The 18,283-nt window shown below is 40.2% G+C and overlaps 1 protein-coding gene across 1 annotated transcript in view; it reads left to right on the forward strand.

Moving 5' to 3' along the window:
- Positions 1–18,283, forward strand: part of PARD3B (par-3 family cell polarity regulator beta) — a 994,526-nt gene that overhangs the window by 58,009 nt on the left and 918,234 nt on the right. The gene's annotated exons all lie outside the window — the stretch shown is intronic.

Here is an 18,283-nt window from a genome sequence, read left to right on the forward strand (position 1 = left end):
CTAAAAGTTCAGCTGATGTAGAAGTCAGTTACCAATCAATCAACAGTATTTACTGAGCTCTTACTATGTGCAGAGCACCTTAATAATAATAACAATAATAATTGTGGTATTGGGTCAGTGATTACTATGTTCCAGGCACTGTACAGAGTACTGGGGCAGATACAAACTAGTTAGGTTGGACACAGTCGCTGTCCTACATGGGGCTCACGGCTTAATCCCCGTTTGGCAGACAATGTAACTGAGGAACAGAGGAGTGAAGTGACTTGCCTGAGATCACACAACAGATGAGATTAGCCCCCAGTCCTTTTAACTCCCATGCCCATGCTGGATCCAGTAAGCCACGCTGCTTCTCTTAGTACCTTAGTAAGGACTTGGGACACAGTCCCTGCCCTAGAGAAGTTTGGGGAGGGAGGGGAGGCGGAAAATAGAGGAGGAAGGCAGAGAATCGTGGTGGCGGCTTCCTTGCAAGTTCTGTAATTGTCTGGATCCAAGGCGGCCAGCTCTGGGCCTCAGTTGAAGGATCTGGTGGTTATTGCTGCTCTCCGGGCCCTGAGTGTGCAGTTTAGAGCCTCTGGGCTAGGGCTGTAACTCTGGCTGCTAGTTTGGGGACTCCTTACTTGTTGGATGGCCAGAGTCTTCCAAGCTTGCCAGGTGGCCTCCTTCCCTTTGGACAAGCAGCATGGGAGGCAGAGCTCCGGAGTTCTCATCCTGACTCCACCGCTTGTTTGCTGTGGTACCTGGCAAGTCACTTAACCAATCGATCATATTTATGAAGTACTTAGTGTTTGCAGAGCACTGTACTAAGTGCTTCGGAGAGTACAAAATAATGGAGGTGGTAGTCCTCTTATCTGTATAATGGGGATTCTGTACCTGTTCTCCCTCCTACTTCATCATCATCATCATCAATCGTATTTATTGAGCGCTTACTATGTGCAGAGCACTGTACTAAGCGCCTGGGAAGTACAAATTGGCAACATATAGAGACGGTCCCTACCCAACAGTGGGCTCACAGTCTAAAAGGGGAAGACAGAGAACAAAACCAAACATAGTAACAAAATAAAATAAATAGAATAGATATGTACAAGTAAAATAAATAAATAAATAGAGTAATAAATATGTACAAACATATATACAGGTGCTGTGGGGAAGGGAAGGAGGTAAGAAGGCGGGGATGGAGGGGGGTGAGGGGGAGAGGAAGGAAGGGGCTTAGTCCTACTTAGTGAGCCCCATGTGGAACAGGGACTATATCTGGCCTGATTATCTTATATCTACCCCAATGCTTAATGCAGTACTTGGCACTTAATAAGTGCCTAACAGATACCACAATTCTTATTATTACTTTACCCTCTTCTCCTTTTTCCTTTCCCTTCTTCCTCCTTTTCCCTCTTCTCCCCTCATCCTACCACCTTTTCTTGGTTTGCCCTTTTTTAGTCAGACCCTTCTCCCTCCTAAAAGGCAGGTTTCTAGTCACCTTGTAAAATCTAATATTGATCCTAACTAGTGATTTCAGTTGCTTCATGCATTGCCCCGAAAAGTCTCTCATTCATACCATGAGCATTTATTATTGATGTGTAAGGCAGAAGAAATGTTTTTAAGGAATCTTTGTCCTTTTTTTTTTCTTTGGCGTTAGTCATGTGAAGTCCATTGCAGTCTTTACCAAAGCTCCAGAGAGTACAGTCATTTCTATCCAGGTCTGGTGATTTGCAGTATCTTCCAAGAATGTGCTCTTGAGCTAAACTGCATCTTGCTATTCAAAGTGCTTTAATATAAATGTGTAGATCTAATAATAATAGCTGTGGTATTTAACTACTTATTATGTACTACTAATAGTAATAATTATGGTATTTGTTAAGCACTTACTATGTGCCGAGCACTGTTCTAAGCACTGGGGTGGATACAGGGTAATCAGGTTGTCCCATGTGGGGCTCACACTTTTAATCCCCATTTTACAGATGAGGTAACTGAGGCACAGAGAAGTTAAGTGGCGGAGCCAGGATTAGAACCCATGTCCTCTGACCCCAAGCCCATGCTCTTCACTAAGCCACGCTGCTTCTCAGCTGCTAGGCACTGTACTAATTTCTAGAGTGAATACAAGTAACGTGTGTTGGGCACAGTCCCTGTCCCACATGGGTCTCACAGTCTTAATCCCATTTTTACAGATGAGGCCACTGAGGCCCAGAGGAGTGAAGTGACTTGCCTAAAGTCACACAGCAGGCAATGGCAGAGCCAGAATTAGAACCCAGGTCCTTTGGACTCCCAGGCCTGTACTCTATCCCTAGGCCACACTGCTTCTCATATATTTTCTCTATATTTTTTCATATCTAGTTATACATATATAACTATATAGTATATATAATTGTTAATCTCAGAATATCTGCCAAATGCCCAGACAGCAAATATTAATCCCCATTTTACCTCACTGGAAAATTGAGTAACAAGAGCATTGGTTGACTTCTTGCGTTCACAGACCAGATGAGTGAAAGATGTGGAAATTCATTCATTCATTCATTCAATTGTATTTTTTGAGAGATTACTGTGTGCAGAGCACTGTACTAAGCGCTTGGGAAGTACAAGTTGGCCACATATAGAGACGGTCCCTATCCAACAGCGGGCTCACAGTCTAGAAGGAGGAGACAGACAACAAAACAGAACATATTAACAAAATAAAATAAATAGAATAGTAAATATGTTTTTCAGCATGTACTATGTATCAAGCACTGTGCTAAGCACTGGGGTAGATACAAACTCATCAGGTCCCACATGGGACTCACAGGTCTAAGCAGGAGGGAGAACAGGTATTGAATCCCCATTTTGCAGATGAGGGAACTGAGGCACAGAGAAATGAAGTGACTTGCCCAAAGTCACACAGCAGACAAGTGGTGAAGCGAGGATTAGAACCCAGGTCCTCTGAATCCCAGGCCCGTGCTCTTTCCACCAGGCCACACTGCTTCTCTAATGGTAATAACAATAATAATGATAGTATTTGTTAAGCACTTACTGTGTGCCAAGCACTGTTCCAAGCGCTGGAGAGGATACAAGGTAATATAGAATTAAAGTTTTCTCTGTTCCTAGTGTTTTTGCTTTATTTACTAGGCTTTAATATAGTTCATAACAAAGGCTCTCGGTGAAATGTCAAATAAATATAGACTTTCTGCTCTTATTAGATACATTGTTTGCTTTACGGGCCTTCAATCTTCAAATCCTATTCTAATCCTCACCTCCAAACCAATATAAACTGCCACAGTCACTATATTAAAATCAGCAATTTGCTGAAGAATCCCTACAGTTCTGCTAGAAAGATGTTTTGGGAAAACTTTTACTTTATACTGTCCTAAGCACATAGTGAGTGCTCAATAAATAAATAAATAAATAAATTGATAGAAAAGTGGCCTTTTTTAACTTTTTATTTTCAAAGTATGCTTCCAGTCAGAGGAAGAAATTGCATAAACACGTGTTGAGAAAGATTTAGCATTAAAGGTAGGAGTCCTTTTTTTTGTTCTGCAAAAGCAGTTTTGTTATTTATTACTTGGGTCAATCTGGCAGCTATATGGAACTAGTGTAATTTCTTTACATTAAAAAAATTAAAAAAAATGGGTCATGGAGTATACCCACTCATTTGCCTGGAAACCAAACTGATTGCTGCTTACTACAAGAGCAAGGTGACCTAAGTTTTAAATAAAACAAAAAGAAGACATGATAAAGAAATAGAACATTCTTTTTTTACCGCACTTTACATAGTCTCTTTGGAAAGGTATGTGTTACAAGCTTGGTTGTAGGGATTTATTGCAGTGGATTTTGCTGTTCCTACCAAGTCATAGAATTTAAAATACGATGCTGGCATTCAGCCTTAGATGCTTAAGACTTGACATACTTTCCTTTTGATTTCTAGCATTTAAAAAAATTGTAGGAGACCTGCGTTTTTCACCAGCAGTTATAATCGACTTCCATGCAAATGAGCTTTAATTTGTCATTTGGTAAATATTTGTGTAGTAATTTTTAAAGTGCTCTCCCACACATGGAAGGAATGATTCAGCCTTTAGGTGTTGTAACCATAAACAAAATGTGATTTACAGCTTTTAAGCACAGAAGAGATATATATTACTATGCAGAGCTTATTTGGAGAAGCACTGAGTTGGGATAAACTTGGTTATTTTCAAATTTTAAAAATATTTGGTTAATTGGTAGAGCACATGTAAGGATTTGTTGTAAAGGTTTGGGCAAAGCCCCGTGGGTTTCTTCCATTCACATTATCAATATGACAGAAATGTTCTAGAAAGAGGAGTTATTTGATTAGACTGTATAACAGTTTTTCATGTTTGAAGATGGTGCTACTGGTGGTGAGATTTTTCTCAGTGTGTGTGATACTGATAATAATAATAATAATAACAACAACAATAATAATAATAATAATAATAATAATAATGTTGGTATTCGTTAAGCGCTTACTATGTGCCAAGCACCGTTCTAAGCACTGGGATAGATATAAGGTAATCAGGTTGTCCCATGTTGGACTCAGTCTTCATCCCCATTTTACAGATGAGGTAACTGAGGCACAGAGAAGTTACCTAACTTGGCCAAGGTGACACAGCTGACAAGCAGCAGAGTCGGGATTAGAACCCATGACCTCTGACTCCCAAGCCCAGGCTCGTTTCCACTAAGCAACGCTGCTTTTCATGAGAAGAGAAGAGATGAGATGAAATTGACGTCCACATTGTGTCCATGTAAAGATGGTTCTTTCCTCTACCACTATCTTACCCATAAAGTCTAGAGCATTTTCATTTTCTTTCTGGAAACATAATTTGACCTAACAGCTCTCCGCTAGGTTCTAGTTGTGCTTCCATCTCCCACGTGTGCCCTCCTCTACTCCATTGTTTGCGATTTTGTTTCTTTGTGTCTCCAAAATTCCACTTCTGTCAGTTGTTCCTTTTCAATTTTTCCATTTCAGCTTCCTTCCAGGGCTTTTTGGATCATTGCCCAAGATCCATTCTCCTTATGTTTTCCATCCAGTAAGGGGTGGCATGATTGGCATTGCTTTAATAGTTTTATACTGATTGCCTTATTGGGTGTGATCAAATTGCCACTTGAAGTCTCTTGGCACATAATATAGATGAGACTGCTTGAGATAAATGAGGTAGCATCTGGGGGAAGACCATGTCTCAGGCCAGTGTGGCCCAGTGGAGAGAGCAGGAGCCTGAGTGTCAGAGAACCTGGGTTCTAATCTTAACCCCTCCACTTGTCTGCTGTGTGACCTAGGGCAAGTCATTTTATTTCTCTGGGCCTCAGTGACCTCATCTGTAAAATAAGGATTAAGGCTGTGAGCCCCGTGTGGGCTACCAATCAACCTAAGCATTAAGCAGAAACTCCTCACTCTCGGCTTCAAGGCTCTCCATCACTTCGTCCCCTCCTACCTCACCTCTCTTCTCTCCTTCTCCAGTCCAGCCCAGACCCTCTGCTCCTCTGCCACTGTACCTTGTTCTTGCCTGTCCTGCCGTCGACCCCCGGCCCACGTCTTCCCCCTGGCCTGGAATGCCCTCCCTCCACACATCCGCCAAGCTAGCTCCCTTCCTCCCTTTAAAGCCCTACTGAGAGCTCACCTCCTCCAGAAGGTCTTCCCAGACTGAGCCCCCTTTTTCCTCTCCTCCTCCCCATCCCTCCCGCCCTACCTCTTTCACCTCCCCACAGCACCTGTATATATGTTTGTACAGATTTATTACTCTATTTATTTTACTTGTACATATTTACTATTTGATTTGTTTTGTTAATGATGTGCATCTTTTAGACTGTGAGCCCACTGTTGGGTAGGGACTGTCTCTATATGTTGCCAACTTGTACTTCCCAAGCACTTAGTATAGTGCTCTGCACACAGTAAGTGCTCAATAAATACGATTGATCTATTTTTACTTCTATTTATTCTGACGACTTTGACACCTGTCCACATGTTTTGTTTTGTTGTCTGTCTCCCCCTTCTAGACTGTGAGCCTGTTGTTGGGTAGGGACCGTTTCTATATGTTACCAACTTGTACTTCCCAAGTGCTTAGTGCAGTGCTCTGCACACAGTAAGCACTCAGTAAATACAATTGAAGAATGAATGAATGAATGAATGAACATGGGCTGTGTCCAACCTGATTATCTTGTGTCCACCCCAGCGCTTGGTACAGTGCCTGGAATACAGTAAGCCCTTAACAAATGCTATTTTAAAAAATGAGCCATGTAAAAGACAGGACAGTCACCATTGCTGTACTCACCTTCAGTTTGGTTTCAGACCCGTTTCCATTTGGGAGGTTTGTAGTGTGTGGCAAAAATGTGGAAACAAGGTGATCTCATTGAACGTAGTGAATTTTATTTTTCTTCCTCCAGTTTCAGACTCACTAAAAGATCTAATCTTTCGTTCATCCCTTTCTTGTCAGTCATGGTCAGGGCATGTAACTCAGTGTTTAAGGAAGGTGTAATGTCATTAAATGTTCACTCATTTCACTAAGGCAGCTCTAGAAATTCTAACCAAACCATTATAATTGTCCGTGAAGTCAATTAGAGAAGTAGCATGGCCTAGTGGTTGGAGCACGGATGTGGGAGTCAGAAGGACCTGGGTTCTAATCCTGACTCCGCCACTTGTCTGCTGCATGACCTTAATAATAATAATTATTATAATTATGGTATTTAAGTGCTTACTATGTGCTAAGTGCTGTTCTAAGCACTGGGATAGAAATACATGGTAATCAGGTTGTCCCATGTGGGGCTCACAGTCTTAAACCTCATTTTACAGATGAGGTAACTGAGGCATAGAGAAGTGGCTTGCCAAGGTCACACAACAGACAAGTGGCAGAACTGTGATTAGAATCCATATCCTCTGACTCCCAGGCCAAGCTCTTTCCATTAAGCCACGCTGCTCCTCTTGGAGGAGTCATTTCACTCTCTGTGCCTCAGTTATCTCGTCTGTCAAGTGGGTTTAAGACTTTGAGCCCTATGTGGGACATGAACTGTGTCCATCCTGATTAGCTTTTATCTACCCCAGTGCTTAATACAGTGCCTGGCACATGGTAAGCGCTTTACCAATATCATCAAAAAAGTCAGTGCCTGTGAACTTTCGTTCTGGGAAGTTTTTTTTCCAAGAACATTTATGTTCTTATATCACTTTCTTGTGAACTATTTATGTATTCATTTATACCCTCAGCTATTCAGCAGTTTCTCTTGACACTGGTCCTACTTATATCCTATTCCTCCTTCTGCAGTCACTCTTTGTAAATGATCAGTCAGTCAATTAGTTGGATTTTATTGAGTGCTTATTTTTGCAGAGCACTCTACTAAGTGCTTGTGAGAGTACAATATTAGACAGTTGGTAGACCTGTCCCCTTTTGTCTCCCCTGTTAGATTGTGAGCTCCTTGAAGAGCAAGGGTTGTGTCTTTTGCTGCTGCTCTTCTCTCCCAAGCTCTTGGTACAATATTTAGCACTTTGTAGGCTCTCAATAAGCATCACGGATTAATTGGTCCTTCATTTTGGCAGTCTTGTTATACTTAGTCCTGTGATGTTGATTCCATATTTGGCTACCTCACCTACAACTAGTAAAGTTTTCCTTTTTCAGAGACTGTTGGTCTCATAATCTCTCAATCATTCAGTGGTATTTATTGAGTGATTACTATTTGCAGGGCACTGTGCTAAGTGCTTGGGAGCGTACAATACAGTGTGGCCTAATGAAAAGATCCCAAGCCTGGGAGTCAGAGGACCTGGGTTCTAATCCTGGCTCTGCCATGAGTCATGTGTGACCTTGGGAAAGTCACTTCTCTGTACCTCAGTTACCTCATCTGTAAAGTGAGGATTAAATCCTTCTCCATCCTACTGGACTATGAGCCCCACGTTGGGCAGGGACTGTGTCCAACCTGATTAATTTGTATCTGTCCCAGTGCTTAGAACTGTGTTTGGCACAAAGTAAGCACTTAACATGTACTATGTTTATTATTATTAATAATATTATAATGCAGTAGAATTAGGGAACACATTCACTGTCAATATCAAGCTTACAATTGATTCCACAGTTCAGTTATTATTTTCCTTGGGATTGTTGATTTTCTGTTGGTCTTTGTTTTAACACCTCAGTGTCAAGACAGTCTGTTCAGTCAATCAGTGATATTTATTGAGGGCTTACTACGTGCAGAGCACTGCAGTAAGCACTTGGGAGAGTACAATATAATAGACACATTCCCTGCCCACAACAATAGAGGTGCTTACAGTCTGTTTTCAGTCTTTCAGTGAGTCTAGTTTGGGTAAAACTGGCAGCTTTGGGGAATGCAGTTCATTTTAGGGATGCTCCACTGAACTGTGCTCCTGACCCTTTCGCAGCAGAGTGGCACTTATCCATGAGTTTTGTTTGCGTTTTTGGCAGCAAGATTCATGGTTGGTCCAGTAGTGGTTATGGCTAGGGCAAGAGCGGTAACATCTTAGGCAAGCTAGAGCGAAGGGAAAGTTCAGAATTGCTACCACTGTCCCCTGGGATCAGCAAACAACATGGCTCCATCACACATTTGGCTTGAATTCTGCGATGATTCTCTTGGGCCCCTTTTCTTAATCTCTGTCCAAACCCCTTTCAACTCCCCCTGTTTGGGAATGTGGAGTGTAGAGAGGTGTTAAGAGGAGTTATTACTGTGAACCCCTCTCAATTCCCCTGTGTTTCCCTCCTTCGTTTCCCATCCCTTAAGTCCTACATCATTCTGGATTTAAATCTTACTTTTGGAAGTGGGGTCATAGCTTTACCTGAGTGGTAGTGGATGAGGGAATTAGGGGTGCCTGGGATAAATTGGAGGTTTCTAAGCCCATTGTAATAGATTATAGTGTTGAAGCCTCAGATAAAACCTAAGCTGAATATTAAAGCTCAGATCGTTAATTCAGCACAGCTCACAACATTCACTCAACTGAGAAGTATTTGTGTGAAGGCTTTGTAGAATTCAGACCATGAGTTTTTGGCTGATTTTGGGAGAGGGAAGAAAGGCATTTGCCTGTCAATGAGAGCTTGTTCTCTCTAGTGTAATTTTAAGAGCTCTGGTATAGTCTAGGTTTTTTTTTTAAACTAATTATTTTGTAAATCTAGTGAAAACACCTTCCTACACATCCTAGTATGTTGGCAACTCTGAAGTAAACTTTTCAACAATGTGTATGTGTTGGTACCCCAAAGAGCAGTTTGCTTCTCTTACCATCTGAGCCTATGAGTGATAGGTGTTCAAACATAACAGAACTTGACATTCCTTATTTTTCATGCCTTTTGCGTCTTCAAATGCTATTTGACTAAAGAACAGAAAGAATAATATTCAGATCGTTAACACGAACAGTGAACTGGATTTATAAATGTGAGTGATTTTGAAGAAAGTAAACTCTGAAGATGGGGCGAGGGAGTCGAATGATCTTCTTGGCCCCTATGTGTTCATTCATTCAGTTCATTCAGTAATATTTATTGAGCGCTTACTGTGTGCAGAGCCCCGTACTAAGGGCTGAGAAAGTACAGTTCAGTACAACTGTACAATTCAAAGTACAATTCGAAGAGTTAAAATAAAGTAGAGGAAGTGAGATTTTTCACCTGAAAAGCTTAATTGGAAGTTAAATGATCTACACCTCTGGTCTAAGTAAATAGTTTTCCTTCAGCTGTTTTATTATTATTTTTCCTTCAGCTGTAAGCTCATCGTGGGCAGGGAATGTGTCTGTTTATTGTTGTACTCTCCCAAGTGCTTAGTACAGTACTCTGCATGCGGTAAGCCCTCAATAAATACGACTGAATGGATGAATTGAATAAATGAATATTAAACTAAAAAAATGCCCAATCTGTTCTCACATGAGCCCCCCCTCCCTTCCGCATCACCTTGACTTGCTCCCTGTGTGCTTCGCCGCTTCTGCCTGCCCCACAGCACTTATGTATATATGTGTATATCTATAATTCTTTTCATTTATATTGATTGCTGTTTACTTGTTTTGATGTCTGTTCTCCCCCCACCTCCCAGACTGTAAGCCCATTGTGGGCTGGTATCATCTCTCTTTATTGCTGTATTGTACTTTCCAAGTGCTTAATATGGTGCTCTGCATACAGTAAGTGCTCAATAAATATGATTGAATGAATGAATAGTACAGTGCTCTGCACACACTAAGCATTCAATAAATATCATTGATTAATACATCAAGAATCCTTATGGGGGCACATATGAAAGCCTCAGTTCCAAAGCACACCATTTACTTTTACTGACTGGCAGACTGATCTCTCTTCTCCTGCTGAATTGTCATCCTCTATGCCGCGTTGTGTCTTCAGAGGCAAAATATTTCATGTTGGATAAATCTTTCCTTAATTTTTAGTCTGTGATTCATAATTCACTCCAGCCAATTTGTGAATTGGGCACATTGACAGTGTTATTACCTTCCTGAATATTCATGCTGAAAGATTGTTTTATTTAGAGAGTTTTCTTTTCATTATTGAGCTCTTCAAATTGTAGTAACTTACTCTATAATGTGTGATTTCATCGTATAATTTGGATGCCCATCAGTCAGTCGATTTACTGAGTACTTACTATGTACTGAACACACAGGAGAGAGTATAGTAGGGCATGTGCATTGGTTCCTGCCGTCGAGGAGTTTACAATGTAGCAGGTATAAAATAAGCAGAATCAGTATAGGAAGAAATGGTTGTGTGCATACACGAGGAATCAGTCAAGATGAGATACTGTCCTCCTTCCGTCGCCTCGACCCTTCTGTATGTTCTGTATCATATAGTATTTTTTGTGTCTTTATGTTTTTGCAAATTTCTAGCATGTGACAGTAAAATAATGAGTGGGAAGATGGTATATCATTCTGCTAGTGCAGACATGAAGATAAATGAGAAATATGTATTGAGGTATCTAACCCTAACCGATTTATTCCCATTGAATAAATCCCTGGTTCCTTTAACTTGTTTTTCTCATAACAAGAGGTTCTTCAAAAACACAGTTATTGTGTTGTAGCAGAAGTAACTGCAATCTATGGTCCTGAAAAACTACAGTCAGTGCTCTTAATTAGTTTCATGAACATAGAAAGTTAGGCAAAAAGAGAGCTACACTATAGAGTGCAATTTCCTGTAGGAAATAATGTCAAGTGTATTAATGCAGTCAGACCATCCATAAAATTGATCAAAACAATGCAGATATATTTAAGGGTTAGAAATTAATATATTTAACACTATTAATTTACTGATTCAATAACAATGAAATCATTTTCAAATAATAAAAGACAATGAATGTGAACCATTTAATGTTAACATATGTACACAAAGGGAACAATTTGTCCTTGCTGTTGATTTCATGAAATGACAAGCCTTTCTTATATCAACTTGATGCTCCCTTAAAGTCAAGACAGCTCAGTATATCTAATTTAGCTGTTAGACAAACTCCTATGGATTTTACTCTGTATGGGCTTTCGTAATCTGCTGTGAGATTGTGGTTGTGCCCACTCTATTTGAGTGATGACTTCATTCCAAATGAGCTGCTTTACGTGTTGGTGCGTGACAACTGCAGAGTGGGTTCAGCACACAGAATATGCACACTTTGCTCAGAACATGCCTGCATACCAAGTGAAAACTAAACCCCTATTGCAAAATGAGAGAATGCAGTTAGAAATAGTGCTCCCCTGGAACAGCGCTAAAAGGAGAGCATTGTAATGACGGATCATTGTGTAAACTGATCTTGGGCCACCCGATCCTTGCTTTAAAATTGTATTACTAAATTCTGCCATCAAATCAATTATTTCCTGGTATCAAATTGTGAAACTTGGGGTAGAAATCCAGGAAGTGTCGATCTTCGTTCATTTAATGTTTCGTTTTGCTGTCCATGGCCCAGTCTCACCTGGCCCATTCTGGATTAGGCCAGCAAGGCCACTTTGGCTACCACTTTCTCCCAGCAGATGGCTGCTGCCCCATTGGTGGCTGGATATAGGATTGGCCAGTTGAGCCTCCACTCCTCCCACCCAGGAATCTGGATTATGATTTCTTCCCTCCGTCCCATGATATGGGACCCTTCCTCTTCCTTCTTTGTTCTCCCCTGTAATTCCCTGTGCCCATATCCCCATACTACCCTTCTCTTGGACCTAACTTCCTCCTGGCCCCCCTCATGTTGCTCATCTTCTTCCTTGAACTCTCCCCCTCTTTCTTTCCACTGGTTTTCTCCCACTGGTCCTTTATCTCTGATCATCTATCCCTACTTCCCAACCAGGTTCTTCCCCTCCCCTCCTCCACCCTTCCTGCTGAGAATTCTGAGATATTTTAGCTTCTACATAAGAGCTTATGTACTGGGCTAGGAAAGAGATGGGGGTCTGTGAGGGATCCATACTGAGCAGCCTAGAGGCCAGTAGCTAGTTGCCATAAGAGTCTCCTCCTAGCCCTGACCTGTCCTTGATGACTCTGCCAATTATCAACCTTGTTTCCTTTTATTCAATCAATTGTATTTATTGAGCGCTTACTGTGTGCAGAGCACTGTACTAAGCACTTGGAAAGTACAGGTCGGCAACAGATACAGGTACTGTTCAGACAAAAACTCCTCACCCTGGGCTTCAAGGCTGTCCATCACCTCGACCCCTCCTACCTCACCTCCCTTCTCTCCTTCTACAGCCCAGCCCGCACCCTCCGCTCCTCTGCCGCTAACCTCCTCATTGGGCCTCGTTCTCGCCTGTCCCGCCGTCGACCCCCGGCACACGTCATCCCTCTGGCCTGGAATGCCCTCCCTCCGCACATCCGCCAAGCTAGCTCTCTTTCTCCCTTCAAGGCCCTACTGAGAACTCACCTCCTCCAGGAGGCCTTCCCAGACTGAGCCCCCTCCTTCCTCTCCCCCCCTTCCCCTCCCGATCCCCCGCGCCTTACCTCTTTCCCCTCCACACAACACCTGTATATATGTATATATGTTTGTACGTATTTACTACTCTATTTTATTTGTACATGTTTATTCTATTTATTTTATTTTGTTAATATGTTTTGTTTTGTTCTCTGTCTCCCCCTTCTAGACTGTGAGCCCACTGTTGGGTAGGGACCATCTCTATATGTTGCCAACTTGTCCTTCCCAAGCGCTTAGTACAGTGCTCTGCACACAGTAAGTGCTCAATAAATATGATTGAATGAATGAAGATAGAGACAATCCCTACCCAACAACGGGCTGGACATCAGTTCCCTCATCTGTGCATCTATACACATCCTCATATAGTAATACTCAATGCACTGTGCTAAGTGCATGGTATAGATTGATAGTTAAAGATATATTTGTTAAATTAACATTAAATTTTGATCAGGGGTTCTAAATTGTCCTTTGGAGATTGGTAATATATTACTGTTTTTTTATGGTATTCGTTAAGTGCTTACTATATGCCAGGCATGGTATTAAGTGCTGAGGTAGATAAAAGTTAATCAGGTTGGACACAGTCCCTGTCCTGCATAAGGCTCATAGTCTTAATCTTAGCAAAGCAGCATGATTTAGAGGCTTGGCTTAGTGAATAGAGCCTGGGTTCTAATCCTGCCACTTCCACATGTCTGCTGTGTGACCTTGGGCAAGTCACGTAACTTCTCTGGGCCTCTGTTTCTTCATCTGTAAAATATGGATTAAGAATGTGAACCCCATGGGGGACAGGGACTGCGTCCAACCTAATAAACTTGTATCTACCCCATCGCTTAGAACAGTGCTCTGCACATAGTAAGCATTTAACAAGTACCATAATAGCAACTATTATTACTAATAATAATAATTCCCATTTTTCAGATGAGGTAACTGAGGCACAGAGAAGTTCCACTGCTGGCAGTGGATCTGTGTTTGAGTTTTTGTCAGTCAGTAACTCCATGTTGAATTTTGTTAAAGAATGAACTTAACCTGTCCTTTCACTCATAAAAATGCATGCATACATTTTTTCCACTTTTCATTATTTGTAGTAGGAATCACCCTTGATGGATTCCTATAAAAATTAATAAAATTTGCAAACAAACCCTTAGATATAGTTAAGTGGTGGCCACTCTTACTGTTTGTCTGGTAGGAAGCAAGCCTTTAATCTGTGTTCTAAGATATGAAGAAATGTATTGATCCTTCTGTTTGGCATGATGGTAAATGGAAATGCAATGTATAAAACACTCCTAATGGATATTTTTAGTTACACATTTGAAAATTGATTCTAGTTTTAAAGAAGATTCCATATAAGCATAGTTGGCTCTGGTGCGGTTCATTTTCCATGGCTTATGGGCAAATGGCTTTCAAGAATTAGAGCTCATTAGTAGGGCTCATTTCTTCAGCAATATTTTCTGATAATGCTTTCGGGTTAGATACAGGAGTGGCATAGTGAACAAAAGTAGGCAGAATTAGATTCCTATTTTCATTAGCGAATGAATATGGGAGGAGGTAGAAGAAGGCAGCCGGGAAGGCGACAGTATCTTCAATTTATCTCTTTCCGTATTTCATCCTTTGCTGTGTCTTTTGGACTTATTTTAAAAGCTTTGCATAATAGGAACTCTGTGATTAGCATTGGTAAGTGTTGGATATTAACAATGGTTAAGTATCTGTTCTATTCTGTTTCATTAGAATCCTGGCTTTTCTGGAAAAGAATGCAGGGGAAAACAGTCAGCCGATTTAGGAATGCTAAGAATTTTCTGGGGGTGTTAATCATCACCAGCTGTGGGAGAATTGGTGGAGGATCTGCTGTGTGCTGAGCAGTACACTAAGTGCTTTAGGAACATCCAGTAGAGGTCAAAGATACAGTCCCTACCTTTATCATCATCATCAGTAGTATTTATTGAGCACTTCTATGTGCATAGCACTGTACTAAGTGCTTGAGAGAGTGCAGTACAACAGAGTTGGCAGACTTGTCCCTTGCCCATAGCGAGCTGGGAGCTTAAAATCTAATCAAGGTGACAGATAAATCAAGGTACTTGCCCAAGGTCTAAAAAGAGAAGCAGTGTGGCTCAGTGGAAAGAGCCCGGGCTTTGGAGTTAGAGGTCATGGGTTCAAATCTCGGCTCCACCAGTTGTCAGCTGGGTGACTTTGGGCAAGTCACTTAACTTCTCTGGGCCTCAGTTGCCTCATCTGTAAAATGGGGATTAAGACTGTGAGCCCCACGAGGGATAACGTGGTTACCATGTAACCTCCCCAGTGCTTAGAACAGTGCTTTGCACATAGTAAGCACTTAATAAATGCCATTATTATTATTGTTGTTATTATTATTAATAAAAGTGAGGAATCTTAATCCTGTCGGTTCAACCTTTACAACATCACTGACAGCACTTACGTATATATCTTTCATTCAATCAGTGGTATTTATTGAGTGCTTACTGTGTGCAGAGCACTGTCCTAAGTGCTTGGAAAGTACAGTGCAGCAATAAAGAGACACAATCTCTGCCCACAGTGAGCTCAGTCGAGAGTTGGGGGAGACAGACATCAGTACAAGTAAACAAGCATCTATATAAATAAATAAAATTATAGATATATACATAAGTGTAGTGGGGTGAGCCCCCTTTTTTCCTCTCCTCCTTCTCATCCCCCCCCACCCTACCTCCTTCCCCTCCCCACAGCACCTGTATATATGTTTGTACAGATTTCTTACTCTATTTATTTTACTTGTACACATTTACTATTCTATTTATTTTGTTAATGATGTGCATGTAGCTTTAATTCTATTTATTCTGACGACACCTGTCCAAATGTTTTGTTTCGTCGTCTGTCTTCCCCTTCTAGACTGTGAGCCCATTGTTGGGTAGGGACCATCTCTATATGTCGCCAACTTGTACTTCCCAAGCGGTTAGTACAGTGCTCTGCACACAGTAAGTGCTCGATAAATACAATTGAATGAATGAATGAAGGAATAAAGGGAGCGAGTCAGGGTGACGCAGAAGGGAGTGGGAGATGGGAATATTTGAATCTCTTGTGACCCCAGGCAGATTGTAATAGTTGGTCAGAGAAGACTAGTTCAAATGCCAGAATTTGAATCGAGGTATTGTCAGATGCCCCAGACACACATCCACATGCATGTACACATGGGGTGATACATGGTCAGTCAGTCGTATTAATTGGATGCCTACTGTGTCATGAGAACTGTACTAAACACTTGGGAGAATATAGAAGAATTAAGAGAAACAGACATTCCCTAAACCTGAGTATAGAAAATACTTTTGTGCGAATCAGGCATTTTATTAATTCATTTTGGTATTCTTGGTTCAAGTTAGTAAGGATTTTATATCACATGTAAATGTAAAGAATAATGTATCTATAGCAAATTTTTGTGAGAAATAGAAAGGCTTTTCTGGGCAAAAATGATAAGAAGCCCAATTCATAATAAATGTGTTTAGCTCCACTTGATAGCCAATAAATTGTACTCTATGTGAAATTGTTTTCTTCCATTTATGCCCACTCATGCATTGTGTAGTTGAATTCTTCTTAGCGCTAGGATTCTTTTAAGGACTCTAGGCTTTAAAACTCTAATGGCTAAATTATTTTTACTCTTCCATAACATGCTCTTCTCTTTGGAGAGTGTGATTCCATCGTTTGGCAGTACTTTACATTCCTCTGGACCACCCAAGATTCTAAGAATGAAGACCTTAACATTCAAGCCTGTTTAGGCTATAAAAATTCAGGAATAATGTAAAACAGGATTTTTCATCAGCGGTTGTCTATATCAGTGTTTCTAAATGTACTTTAAAATTATTTAATATAAACTTTCATAAATCTGTGGCTGAAACATTGCATTCATAGGTCATCAAGTACCCTGATTAGCCATTTTTGTACTAATTTTGGACATTTTGGTGACAATGATGTCTTTAAATTGTAAACTAAATTTTATACTTTAAAGGTTTATTGTGCTTTGATATTTCACAATGTTCAGGAGAATGTTATGCTTTAAAAACAGATTTCTTTTGTTACAGTAATGCTTCTATCTCTTAACAATGTGACCCATGTACTAAGAACTGCAAAAACCCTTGGTATTATCATACAGAATCAATCCAATAAAGTTTTGTTTGACAGTTCCTTTAATTGTTATCTTAGAAAGATAAATTAACTTGAAATGCTTTTATAATTGGATTGATCAAATTGTTAATATTAGTAGAATTGTGAAGTCGGAAGTCGAACGTTTTAGTTCTGTAAATTTTGAGACCTTATTGTCTTAAAAAAATGGGACGTTATTCTAGAAATTTAGGGAAATAAGACAGAGAATTGGATGTATTCATAACCCTAACCATGTGCATTTGAAACTGTTAGTGTTGAGATGCATAATAAAATTGCTTGCATTGAGTTAATATAAAGAAGCCCATATATGTAGGGTAAGGCTTGGGAAACTAGCCAGTTAATGATAATTGCCATATAGATCTATAAACTATTCTAAAGAGCTAAAGTATGCTATGTCTTTTTGCCAAATTTTATTTCATCCCTGGAGGCACATAATTTGGTGTTTCTGTTTCACTTATTTCAATCCATCAGTCAGCCAGTGGTGTTTATTGAGTGCTTACTGTATGCAGAGCACTGTATTAAGCACTTGGGAACGTCAGATTACCGTGAGTGTGCCATATATGATTCATAATGTAGAATATGAGAAAATCTTATGTAAAAATTGACCTAAAGTAATTATTTAGAACTCCTCCTGTGCATTATTTTAGTTACCTTTTTTTATTGTGGTCAGTGTTGATTTATAAGAACTATCAAGGGAGTATGTGGAGTTATAATAACTAAAAACAGTGAATAATGACCACTTGTGCTCTAGGAACTTGTACTTGAGAATATTTTATTTTTATCAGTTTGATACAAATTAATCTACCATAATAATTTAATTCCTCTATATTACATCAAATTAATGACCCCAAATTCCATGCAAATCCAGAATTCATAAGCATTTTAAATGATTAACCTTGTTTTTCCCACTGACTATTTACAGATTTAGTTGGGTGTGGAGTTTTCTATTTGAAATATTTTATCTCTTGAAAATTACCAGAATGTGTTTAAAAAATTTAGTTTCTCTACATACACCTTTTTTTAAAAAATAAACTTCAATGTTTATAATTTGCCCATACTAAATGTTTAAAATTTATTTAACCTATTTAATTTTTGGTAGTGTGCCATCCTTTTCACCACAGTTTTTTGTTGTACTCTCCCAAGTGCTTAGTACAATACTGTGTGGAGAGTAAGCACTCAGAAAATATGATTTATTTTGCCCATCTCCCACTCTAGTGTGTAAGCTCGTTGTGGGCAGGGAACATGTCTACCACCTCATGTTGTATTGTACTCTCCCAAGCACTTAGTACAGTAATCTGCACACATTGAGCGCTCAATAAAT

The sequence above is a fragment of the Tachyglossus aculeatus genome, chromosome 7 (assembly GCF_015852505.1).
Source record: "Tachyglossus aculeatus isolate mTacAcu1 chromosome 7, mTacAcu1.pri, whole genome shotgun sequence".
In the NCBI taxonomy this organism is placed as follows: Eukaryota; Metazoa; Chordata; class Mammalia; order Monotremata; family Tachyglossidae; genus Tachyglossus; species Tachyglossus aculeatus.